This window comes from Adiantum capillus-veneris, chromosome 9 (assembly GCF_014529385.1).
Source record: "Adiantum capillus-veneris isolate H3 chromosome 9, ASM1452938v2, whole genome shotgun sequence".
In the NCBI taxonomy this organism is placed as follows: Eukaryota; Viridiplantae; Streptophyta; class Polypodiopsida; order Polypodiales; family Pteridaceae; genus Adiantum; species Adiantum capillus-veneris.
The window spans coordinates 117,822,619-117,836,147 of record NC_140939.1 but is presented as its reverse complement, the minus strand read 5'-3'; the positions used below and the strand labels follow the sequence as shown (position 1 = coordinate 117,836,147).

Below are 13,529 nucleotides of genomic sequence, written 5' to 3'. Positions count from 1 at the left end.
TCATATGTATATAAGTATATAAGCAAATGTGTGTGGGTAGAAAATTATGTAAAAACGCCATAGCTTGGGCATGAGGTAGAGATAAGGACCACAATCAGTCACTGATTGTAAAAATTTGACTTAGATTATCAGAGAACTCTAGTACAAGAGAGAAAAAAATACCTACAAGCACCCCCCTCCTCGTTGCAACCATCACAAACCAAAAAAGCGCCAAGGTTAGAGTATTTCATGTGTGAGTGCACGTGTTATCCATGTCAATAAAAACTTTCTTAATCATTGAGTAAAACTTAATTCCCTATTTGATCTCTTTCCCAAGAAGGTTGTAGGATACATGGTCAGAAGATTCTTACACACACCTCTACAAGGAACCCTTATGTAGTATAAAAGAGTAGATGCCATGGATGGGCTGACTCGTTACACAAAGGTGGGCTAGCACGATGGAGAAGTGGGGGATTTTGGGTAGCTTTTTGAGCCCATCGGGGCAATTGGTAATGTGAAGTGAGGGTGCAAGTTTCATATATTAGAGAATCACCTTCATCATCCCCTTAATCATCCTTCTCATGCCTTACAATAAATTGCCTCACGTCACTTTTAGACGAGTGATATTCTTTGAGAGTAGAATATCTTAGTTAGTTTCTCTATCGAGTATTTTAGGTATTTTATAAGGTTTTCTCTGGTAGTGAGAGAGTGTAAGGGTGACCCTTGTCACTTTTAGATGAGTGTTATATTCTTTGAGAGATGAGCCTCTAAGATATGGTTTCCATGGAGTATTCTTAAGTTTTTTAAGGGTTTCTCTCATAGCGAGAGAGTGTGAGTGTGCCCCTCGATCCTAACTACGGACTAGGTCCCAATAAAGATTGTTTGAGGGCACTAGGCCCACAAGGGAGTCCCTAGTGCCCATCGCATCAATAGGGTTACAAACTTGGGTTGTACATCTACATTTGTGGAGGTAGTTTTTGATTATCTTAGCTTGATTCTTTTGAGTCCATTTTGGTAGAATTTGTTACAAAAATCTTGATATCTTTGCGTGTTGTTAGGGGTTGAGAGTAATAAAAGTATTGGCTTGATATGAGATAGTATAACTGTGTGTAAAATGTACAAAGGTTCTAGCTGCCACGACATTAATGGTACAGTGATGACTGCATAGTCGGTACATAGAAGCCCTTTAGCGGTTCATCATTTAAAAGTGCGAATCTTCTTAAGTAATTGAAGATTTAACAAAAAAGAATTGCAATATTGAGTGATACCAATTTTGAAAATTGTTGCATTAAGGGGAATCTGAAGAGATTCCTCTTCTCTCTTCATGTTTTGTGTCATTGTATCTCCATGGGTGTCGTTATAGTAAAACCACAGTAGTCTAAGACAACGTTTAGGGTTAAAAACTCTCTCTCTCTCTCTCTCTCTCTCTCTCTCTCTCTCTCTCTCTCTCTCTCTCTCTCTCTCTCTCTCTCTCTCTCTCTCTCTCTCTCTCTCTCTCTCTCTCTCTCTCCCCCAAGCTTGTTAGATATATTTGTGACGTCTCTTGCAATTTTTTTGGTAGCATTAAAACTTCCCTCTACTTGTATGGCCATGCTCGGAGGCGGTTTCTATTTTCCCCATTATGCGCGAGCCCGCCTTTGTGTCTTTGCCCATGCCACTGCTAGCATTAGCTGCTCCTGCTTTAAACCCCCAACTAGACAATCATAGTATCGACCTATTTTAAGTCACTTGCATCATGTGCCCATAGGAGTTCCAACTATCTCACACCTCTATGCCCTATGCAACTACTACCCATGTTGTTAGGGTTCAAGCCAACTAGCCAGACACCCATCTCACTAATCGTACTAACGTTATCCATTCTTTGGTGATATAGAACAATACGGAGATGTGAGGGGTAATCCTCATGTAGAGCTCCACCAATATTGTGTGCACTCGTCTCCTTCCTCACCCGCACTCGCACTTTGCACGCATCATACACGCACTCACAAGTGGTATTAGAGCACTAAGAAGCCAAGTAGTAACTGGCAAGATTGCTCTCTATTGATGCTATGAAAAAATGTTGTATCAATGTCAAGACGGTGTGTCAATGCTAAGTCCAGTGTTGATGTTGTTGCCGCTATGCTAATGTGAAGGAAAAAAACTGCTAGCTATCAATGCCAGTTTACGCTGTTGGATGAAAATGCCTTGCGATGCTGAACGCCAAGAAAGCCGATGTGCTCTCTCTCTTGCTCTCTGTGCCATAGTGGTGTATGTGTAAATTAGAGTAATTTTTTACGCCAAATAGTCAAAGTGTGTGCTTGAAACACACCTCCATCTTTTTTTTGCAAGTCATCTAGTTTGCTTACATCACTCTTTTGCATTGATATTGCAATGATTTTATTGAATTTCTAGTTGAAATTTTGATCTTCGTGAAGAGAGTGTAATTTTTTAGTCAAAAAAGTTACCTTGAGTCTTAACATTACTCTCATGCAACTAGCTCTTGTTAGTATGGTTGGATCCTCTGAGAAAGAAGATTGCTACATTAAGAAGTTTGATGGCACAAATTTCACTATATGGAAGTAGAGATTATTTTGTGTGCTAATCAACAAAGGACTTGTAGTGCCATTAAAAGAGTGCACCTTCGGATATGATTACTGGGAGGAACTTGATGCTGGAGCCATGGCAACTATTAGGTTGCATCTTGGTTGTAGCAGGCTACAATGTCACTTTCACAGGACACACAGTTAGTACAGTTGGTCTAGTCTGGTTCACACTGGATGGACTCTCTGGGTTGGGCAGTGACATGTGGCAGAGATATGGGCAATGGTCTAATGCACATCGTGGCCAGGTCACCACCACCACTTAGTTTGGAGATAGACTTAGATGGCCGACATTTCTGAGCCGTTGGTGGCTCTTTATGGTGGGACATATGAGTAGTAGTTGTTGGGTCATGATTGCCATCTTCTTCATACATGGTCTAGTGTCGTCGTCTAGAGTAGGGAGTCTATACACAAATCACATATGCACCATCCATGCACATCTGAGCCTTGATATCCCCATTGTATCCGTGAGTTCTAGGCTGGAGTTGAGTGTGCTGCCACGCCAGAGTCTGTATCGGTTCTTTGAGATAGTCAAGTCCATATGTTCTGGTCTGCTGTTGTGTCTCTATGTTGATTAGCTATTATCTATTGTTTTATGTGTTTTCATTCTGTTTTGTGCGAGATGTCACGCACATTGCACTGAGAAGCACCCACTGTAGAGAGCATGACACACTCCGCGCTACACGTGCTCTCATTTTTGGCACGCCCGGTGGGACCTCAATTGAAGTCTCACTCTCTGTTGAGGTACAAACTGAGGAGCTAGCTGGATTTTACCTAGCCTCGCCTACTTCGCCTTGCACCGTGTAGCCTACTGGTCTAGTCCAGTTTCACCCTAGACAGCTTAGTCTAGTTGACCTAGTCTCTCGTCCTACTAGTCTGGTTCTCTCTCGCCTTGGTCCAACCAGCTCTCCTCTTGGTCTAGTCCTTCCTTGTCCCTGGTCTAGTCCTTCCTCATCCTTGGTCGAGCCAGGTGGTCCAGTCACTCGCCCTAGTCTAGTAGAGTCTAGACCTATGTTCAGCCAGTTAAAGGTCTTCCTGCCCAAAGCTTGGCTGGGTTTGTGGTCACTGCATGACACATACAAGGCGGTCATTAGAGTGTCAAAGCGCACTACTGATTCCTCTGAAGTACTACAACAGAAGGCATCAACCCCTGGTACCTAGTAGAAGTCCACCAACCTGATCAGCCATACCTCCATATACGGCATCATCCATTCCTCCATCCGGTTCTACATCTTCCAGGTCACCTTCCCCAGTATAGCTCTCTCCCATTTTGTTACAGCTAGTTATTGAGGAACATGCTCCTGAGCAAGAGATCATGGAGGCGTTGACCAGTGTTTTGGTCAAGGTAAACATCAAGTGTCCTACTTTCAAGGGACTCTCCTCAGACAGTGCAGACGACCATGCAAGGAGGTTTGTATCTCTTTGTAGAGGTCGTGTTCTTAATAGAAGATGCTTATTTGGTACTCTTTCCATCTACCTTGGATTGCTTAGCAGACAAGTGGTACAGTCAGTTTGCAGAGAATCACTTTGCAACTTGGGACACTTTACGACAACAGTTTTGTGAAGCTTTCAGACCAGGGGACTTCCAGGAGAATGTCCTCAATGAGTTCGCCAACCTGATGCTCCAACCAAATGAGACTTTTGCATAGCTCATGACCAGAACAAAGTCTCTGGTGGCCAAGCTTCCTCAGCAACCGGGTGAGATTATGGTTAAGAAGTGGGTGGAGAAGGCTCTTCCCAAAACTTCCCAGCAAAAACTCCGAGAGAATCTCCGACTTGACGCCACTCTAGATGAGTTTGTCATGGCTGCTACTAGGATAGAGGGAGCCAAGAAGCTGTTCACCAACTCCCCTCAGGTAGAGGACCCCTCAGTGTTTTCAAAAAGTCCTTATGATCCATTAACTTCTTTACGCAGGGAACTGGAAGCCCTAACGTTACAACGAGCTCTTCAAGAGGAGAGGTCCTTCTCTCTTTAGACAAGAGAAGCCTCCACATAATGAGGCATTGGAATAGATCAAGCGCCAGCTAGAAGAGCTCAAGCCTCAGCAGGAGGCTAAGGCTATGATTTGGTGTAGCTCATGCCGCTCTCCAGGGGACCCTCCAAAGGAATGCTCCCTTCGGGTTTACTGCCACTTCTGTTGTGAAAATTTTGGACATGATGACAAGGACTTCTACTACCTTAAGGTATTGCCACAAATACATCAAAGTCTTGGTCCTATTCTTCAACAAGGGCCAACAGCTGCATCCAACATGATTTCTCCCTGTGGGCCATCCACACCACATGCCTGCCACCTTTATTGATAGCCCCTCTTATGCAAGGTATGCAAAAGTACTTTTTTGTCTCCGAGCTTTTATCATACCCATGCTCCCTCATCACCTCAAAGCTTCTATGCATCCACCTCCAACTCCATGCACTTGGAGCAAGGACCACCTCGACCTTTGACTCGCCCATTGAATCGGCCCATTTTGTGCTATAGATGTGGGGAATATGGTCATTACCAAAGCAAATGCCCTCTACCTGAAGGGTCTTCTCCCTGTCATCATGGCCCTAAAACGAAGGATCGCTATAGTAAGGATTGCCCTAAACTTCGTGCATACACGGCTTTGAACCCAAGTCAAGGCCAGAATGAGTTTACTTTTCCCAAGCTCAATTTGATAGTAATTAGCACCATTCCTCAGCCGCCCCCTTCTGCCCATGTGGTTACCCCGCAAGATAAGCCGTAGTTGGTAGAGGAGCCATCGGGTGTCCTCGCTCGGGCCCAGAGAGCCGCTCTCAGTCTTAGCATTCCAACAAGTTCATCTCCCCCACACATCTCACAACAGTGGATACCCTGCCTTCAGCTATTGACAAAGCCATCCCATAGTGCCAAGAAAGAATCCAAATCTTTGCTCTCCGATATTTATGAAGCTTTCTTGGAATCAGTTTCCGATCTACACAAGATCAAGGTACCAGAGAAACTACTGGTAGAAAAAGAAAAACTTACAGCAGAGACAATCTTGAAGAACACCTTCCAACAACTGTCTCTCTATGACATGCTGCGACTAGATGCGAGTTTTAGAAGTGAAACCCTTGCTGTTATTTAGTCACTTTACCCCAGAGCAAGTCCTAGTGGCGGGCACCTGCCAGTGTGACCATTAGAGTCCTATATGATATCCCATCCCGTTGCTCCCCTCACTGATTATAGAAGCCCTTGTAGCACCGTTTTGGTGTCTGCTTGTCCAACAAGAACAAAGTTCTCCTCTGTGTCTAGCGAACTCCCTTCACAGAGCCCGTCCTGCTAGATGAGTTCCCTGCTCGTGATAGTTGTCTTGCTCATGATACCTACTCATGCTCTCCATCAACTGCTACGCTCTGTAGCATCTCCTCTTTCAGCGAATGGACCATGGAATTCATCTACAATGGAACACAAACTCTTCCGGCTATACCTTGCATTGAAGATTAATGTTTGTTGTCTGCTATCCCCTCGACCCTACCCTCCCGCTCACACTCACTTGCCCCCCTGCCCAATCACCCTCGCCCCCTATCCTGCCCTCGCCCCTCTCCCTCCACTGCTCTTGCCCCCTTACCCACCCCTCGCCCCCCCCTATATTGCTCTTTCCCCCCCCCCCCCCGCCCCCCCCCCCCTCCCCCCCCCCCCCCCCCCCCCCCCCCCCCCCCCCATCACCCCTCCCCCTCAGCCCCCTACCCACCCCTCGCCCCTACCCTTCCCCTCACACCCCCTTGTCACTAGTGCCCCCCTCACTAACCCTCGCCCCCTACATACCCCTCGTCCCCCACCACCCGCCCCTCCCTCATTCCCCTACTTACCTCTCGCCCCTCCCCACTCATCCTCGCCCCCTGCCCACCCGGACTCACCCTCCTACCCACCCCTCGCCCCCCCCCCCCTCCCCACCCCATCCCCTCCCCTCTCGCCCCTATCTAGCCTAACCACCAGCCTACCCACAACTCCCCTACCTACTCCTTCAGCTCCAGCCACAACTACATATAACTGCAATTCATCAGGTGCCTCGTGGGATTACTTAATCTAGGTGTCTTCTATTTCTACCTTCTGGTCAGCTTACCTCATTAAGCTGGGTAATTCCTTACCTCATTGAGTCGGGGTCATTGCTGCTTTAGCATATCTTACAAATATCGACATTGCTTCATTGGTACTTCTTCCTGGGAACTCAAAACCTTCTCCAAACATCACCCTCTTCAATCATAGTGTACTGCATTTTTTCTTGTGTTTCACTGTTCTCTCTAGTTTCACTGATCCTCTCACTGAGATGGTGAGCGGTGTTGTGGCGGGCAAGTTGTAGCTGGCTACAGTGTGCCTTTCATAGGACACACAGCTAGTACAGTTGGTCTAGTCTGGTTCATACTAGATGGACTCTCTGGGCAAGGCAGTGACACGTGGAAGGGATACGGATGGTGGTTTAGTGAACATTGTGGCCAAGTCACCACCACCACTCGGTTTGGAGATAGACTTGGACGGCTGACATTTATGAGCCGTTGGTGGCTCTTTATGGTGGGACATATGAGTAGTAGTTGTTGGGTCATGATTGCCATCTTCTTCATATATGGTCCAGCATCGTCGTCTAGAGTACGGACTCTATACACAACACGCCTGCAACATCCCTGCACATCTGAGCCTCGACACCCCCATTGTACCCGTGAGTTCTGGCTGGAGCTGAGTGTGCTGCCACGCCAGAGTCTGTATCGGCTCTTTGAGATAGTCGTGTCCATATATTTTAGTATGTTGCTGTGTCTCTGTGTTGATTAGTTGTTATCTATTGTTTCATGTGTTTTCATTCTGTTTTGAGTGAGTTGTCACGCACATTGCACTCAGAAGCACCCACTATAGAGAGCACAACACACTATCCACACTACATTGGTGGTGAGTCAATATTCTTCATGATAATGGACAAAACCAATGCTAAAGAATAGTGGGAGTCTTTATGCTCAACATCGGATGGTAAGAGTGCATCGAACAAGTATTTCTAATGAAGAAGCCTATGTATTTTAACATGAAAGAAGGTAGCAGCATCATTTCACACCTGAACGAGTTTAATAATGAATTTACTCAGTTGACATCAAAGGGGATTAATTTTGATGATGAAATGAAAGCCATTTTCTTGCTATCTTCTTTGTTGGCATCACGGGACACATTTAACAGTTCCATTAGTAACTCCACCTCTAAGGGCAAGCTTATTTTCGGTGATGTTACAAGTGCTTTTCTTAGAAAGAGATTTGACGTCAGTCTCTCGATACTAGTGGGCATGGTGATGCATCTATGGCAAGTTAAAGTAGCCAAAGGAACAATCAAAGTCAAAGAGGTCGTAGTCGTATTTGCGATCCTTCTCAATATCGTAATAATGCAGGTAGCAAGAGCCATGGATGTGACCCAAGGAATATTGAATGCTACCATTGTCATATGAAATGACACACAAAAATATATTGTCGTTTGTTGCAAAGAGAGAAAAAGGTAAAGCCATTGTTGTAAGTTCTATGCCTCCTAAGAGCAGTCTAAAGATAAAGGAGCTCAATGTCATTGAGTCTCTAAATGTTGATGTTGTCCTTAACGTGATGTAACCGCCAGATGTAGTAGCCTTCACTTTTGATTTGAGTCCAGAGACATCGTTAGTGCTTGACAAATGCTATGTGCAAAATTGGATTATTGACTCAAGTGCCAATTTTCATGTTACTCCTCACAAGAAGTGGTTCCCCACTTATGATTCTACACATGGTTGAGTTAAGCTGGGCGATTCTCATCAGCTTGAGATATGTGGCATTGGTGATGTGAAGTTGTGTATACGCAACGATATCGAGTTCATGCTACGAGGTGTTAGATGTTAGACATATGCTAAACCTAACTAAGAGCTTGGTTTCAGCAGGATAGCTTGATGATTTTGGATACACTACAATGGTTCGTGGATGATTAAACAAGGTAACTTGGTCGTGCTCAAAGGCCAAAAATCTAGCTCATTACATTCATTGCATGACTCTTCTGTGAAAGACTCAAGAAGTCTTCTACTCAGGAATAGTTGGCTTGGTTGTATGAGTCAAAAGGGAGGGAAGCAATTATAGCGTTTTGGCTATATTCGTGTGTTATACTAATCATATTTTAGTTTGTGCGAGAATTGCATATGTGAGAAACATAGTAGGCTTACCTCATCGCCATTGTATAGAAAGTTAGGAAATCCTCTAGATTTAGTATGTGGGCCTATGCCACGTAAGTCTCTAGGAGGGGCATTATATTTATTGGCTTTCATAAATGACTCTACTTGAAAGGTGTGGGTCTACCTCTTGAAGAGGAAAGACAAAGTCTTTAGTGTCTTCTAGAAGCTCCTAGCTAAGGCAAAAAACCAGTCAGGCAAGAAGTTGAAGGCTTTGTGCACTAGCAGAGGGGGAGGAGTACCTCTCCATTGAGTTCAAGAATTCCTATGGCAAACGAGTAACTCAATAGGCCTCTACTCTCGTATCCAAAGCCAGAGGCACGGGCTATGACTGCCAGTGTATGTTGTGTGTGTGTGAGTGCCAGGAAGCTCTGTCTCCTCTTCTTTGTATTTAAAGATTGTGTGTGTGTGTGTGCATGCATACAGACACTCTTGCCGTTTGCACATTGCATGGAGATGAATGCGTGTAGGGTGAAGCCACAAGATTGCTTCATAGTTGTATAGATGTACATACTTTCAAATATAGCCACCCGGGCCATGTTGGCCTTAGGGTGGGAAATTGTTAGGGTTCATGCCAATTGGCCGGACACCCATCTCATTTGACCACACTACCATTATGCATTATTTGGTACTATAGAACAAGGCCGACACTTATGCGCACATGGCGGCACTGCCTGTGTGTGTGTGTGTGTGTGTGTGTGTGTGTGTGTGTGTGTGAGAGAGAGAGAGAGAGAGAGAGAGAGAGGGGGGGGGGGGGGGGGGGGGGGGGGGGGGAGGGCAAGCTAGTTGGGCACGGCTTCAAAGAGCACCCCGTGCATAGGCTGAGAGGGAGCTCAAAGAGGTGTTGGTGGCCTATGCTTTGCAGAGGGAGGTTGAGCGGACGTTGAGAATTGGGAAAGTTTTTAGAACGCTGCTTTTGACTGCTTTGAGCGAGAGAGTAAGAGAGAGAGAGAAAGATATGCTATTTTAACTAGTAAGCCTAAAAAATAGACTAAAAAGCCTAAAAGAGTGCCTAAAAAATATGTACACAATTTTGATAGGCACCACGCCTATATCACTACCTGCAAGCAGGCAGTGCCAACAATAAGGAGAGGTGAGGGGTTAATCCTCATATAGAGCTCCACCAACATGGTACGCACTCATCTCCTTTATCACCCACACTCGCACTTCGCATGCATTGTAGGCGCACTCACGTGTGCGATGCTCCGTGTCACCTATCTTGTTGAGTGAAGCCACTCTACTTGCATTTTGCCCTACAATTCACCCATCACCACAAGCAAATAAGGACTTAGGACACCTACTGACACCGACTCTTCTTCCACCCTCCTTACAACCCTTAGCGCGATCAAATACATTAAAGGCCGCCCACTGTGAGGTCGTTTGGTGGTGGTGCGGCAGAGTCATAGCCTCCACAAGGGCGTTTAATTATTTACCTTGGAACCATGATCCCTTGAGAATGTTTGAAGGAATTAAAGTATTTATTATAGTGTAGAGCGTATAGGTGGCAATAGACAATATAAGACTAGACTTTCCTTTAACACAATAAACCCAATGAGTGTGGGTCTACTGTCTTATCAAGTTGAGGAGAGTATACATATCAAATTCGATCCATGATGAGTGAACTTTTGCTAGTAAATATGTGTATGCACAATATTGTAGTTAGGCAAACGATTTTTCATATTCTTCCTATTCTTATCAATCAAATTGAGAAGGTTTTTCCTTTGTTTGGATGTGTGTAAACATTATATTTCAATTGACGTCGTACACTGATAGTGTGTGAGTACTACCCCGCCTTATTTGTGTGTCTTGTATTTCCTCTTGCTCTTTGAATTGCCTACCTACTTTCCATTGCATTGGTTCAGTTGGTATCAGATGTTGAGCTGTGATTCTGTACTGGTGCTCCTCGCCCTCATCGATGTGTGCAGTTTCAAGGTTGATTTGGGTTCCGGTTGCTATTGCTATAGCACACTTTCCATTTCGAGACAATTCCCATCAAGTGTCCAAGGGTTTTACCCCCTTTTTTAAATTGTTTCTACCTTTAAAAATCTCCATCAAAGGAGCTTATTGATCACAATCGTTTAGTGGTGTTTTGGTTGGCTACAACCTCTTGCTTACATTCTTGTTGTCTTGAGCACCAAAGATGACACAATTTTCAAGATAGAAAAGTTGGGGGGATGGGCATGGAGGGAGCTTTGTAGGGAGATTTTTACTCAACTAAGCAATTTAAAGAAAAAGCTCACTTCGCTCCAAAATCAGTTTTTGGAGCAAGCTTTTTTTCTTAATCTCTCTCTCTCTCTCTCTCTCTCTCTCTCTCTCTCTCTCTCTCACACACACACACACACACACACACACACACACACACATTTATAAAGTAGAAACTTTGCCGCAACTTCACAATGTCTAAAAGAGCATTATGATGTAACGGATCTTAAGAGTGGTATCCTTGATACATAACCTGTTGTGTAAGCTGAAGTTACAAACACTACAAACTCTCTTGGCTTTGCTACAAAAATGTTTGGACTAAACCAACGTTAATGTCTAGACACAACCAAGATTAGCTCCCTTGAGAGACTTTGATGTCACCAATCATGTGGCTGTTTGCATAGGTTTTCCTTGGAAGGTAATAACACATTCCTCATACATTTTTAACTCAAGTTGTATGACCTCCCAAATCTTTGTCTTTTGTAACTGATTCAGAGTGACTGCATTTTTTTGTGAGTGCTTATCAACCTCCACACCAAACCAAGCCCTCTGTCTTGCAACAGACCACTATGATGGAACCTAGAGCTCTATATTTTCATGGGACTCATCTGAAGCTGCCAGTAGCATGCCATTTGATTTTACTCTTCTCATATTACGAGGCTTCAAATTTGTCAAGACCATGACATGCCTTCCCTGGAGTTCTTCCAATGCAGGATATTTGACAAGGCGACTGCAGATAGTGTGGGGCCCCTTAGGCTCTGCAAGGTCAACCTCTTCAACATAAAGGGAGTTGACATAACACATTTCCATGGAAGAATTCGTTATTTTAGTACCATCCACCATATTGTAGCAAGCATAGCACACATCAATATCATACATAAGAAGTATTGAAGGAATGTAGCACCCAAGTTGTGGAAAATGAATGGACAGTAACACAAAATAGGAATATTGATCGCATGTGACACAATTGTATTGTGCATAATTTATTGGCACTAACTTATACTTATCAATAACAAAAAGCCAACACGACATAGTAGATAAATATGTTAGGGGTCTTTTGTCAATTTCGTTTTATTTTTATACTTATGGTATACCCTCGTGTGACACTTAGACCGCTCAACCAACCTCATCCGGGCGTGTGACAAAATGGCTCACCTAAAGAAACTAATCTATTGAGCTAAACTGGTGCAATACCCCTCAAAATCTCTCTCTCTCTCTCTCTCTCTCTCTCTCTCTCTCTCTCTCTCTCTCTCTCTCTCTCTCACACACACACACACACACACACACACACACACACACACACACAACAACAACAACAACAACAACAACAACATGAACCTCTTCCAAGCTTTGAGGATTTTGCCAATGTGGATGCGAAGGGCATCAAGATCAGCTGGTGCAGAAGCTCCTGAGACAATTGCTCCTTCTGATGAGCTTGTAGGCAAGGGAGGTGCTTGAACGGATGATGAAACTTTTTTGCACAAAAGTAGATGGAGATGATGAAGAAGAACACAAGCAACACAATTTGAAGCAGGTGGGCGAGGCTCGTGCCAAGCTTGGCACCACCAGAATGAACTTGCATGATGTGGGCACTCGACTTTGAGCCCTACTAATGGTTGCCCCCCCGTAGCTCCATACGCACCTTAGTGCCATGACAAAGAGTTAGCAAATTAGTGCAACATTTAACATCTCTCCTCTCTCTCTCTCTCTCTCTCTCTCTCTCTCACACACACACACACACACACACACACACACACACACAGAGTATTTAAAGATCACCTGCTACTATTTAAGATGTTGAGCTACTCATGGGTATATCAATATTTTTCTTTCACAGAGTGTTTCAAACCTTTATCTTTACGTACTGTCACCTAAGCCATTGTACTAGTGTGTGTGTGTGTGTGTGTGTGTGTAGAGAGAGAGAGAGAGAGAGATTGAGCGAGCGATTGAGAAAAAAGCTCTCTCCAAAATCGATTTTAGAGCAAAACGAGCTTTTAAAAAAATTGCTTGGTTGAGCAAAAATCTAGAGAAAGCTCCCTCAAAACATCAACCCAAAAGTTGGATGGTGCTAACTTCTTGTATTGGAAAGACCCAAATTGTGATGTCATGGTGCAGAAGAAACAAATTGCTATTGAAGTCAAGGGTGTGAAGCCCAAATGCATAGAGAAAGATGACCGGGAAGAGTTAGACGAGTTGTGCACGTCTACCAGTAGGCTCTCCTTGTCAGAATCTATTTACTATAAAGTGAAGGATGTAGAAGGTGGAGCTTATGCTTCAAGGCAACATATTTGTGACAAGAATGAAAAATGTTCGGCTACCTCACAAGTTTATTGGATTAAGAAGCTTATCAATTTAAGGATGGAGGAAGGTGCCCCTATGAATTCCACTTGAATGTTTTTCTTCTCTCTCATGAGACGAGTATGCCTATGGATTGGGTCATTGACATTGGTGCCTCTTTTTATATTGCACCTCATAGATCATGGTCTCATGACTATGATGCTTCTCATACATGCACTATCAAACTTGCAAATGGTAGACCATGCAAATCCATGGCATTAGAGACGAATACTTGGGTATGCCAAATACTACTACTTTTGTCTTTGTAGCATGTTC

The 13,529-nt window shown here is 44.2% G+C and overlaps 1 pseudogene; it reads right to left on the bottom strand.

Moving 5' to 3' along the window:
* Window positions 1–11,252: 11,252 nt before the first annotated feature.
* LOC147451061 (uncharacterized) lies at window positions 11,253–12,569 on the bottom strand (annotated as a pseudogene).
* Between the last annotated feature and the right edge of the window lie 960 nt (window positions 12,570–13,529).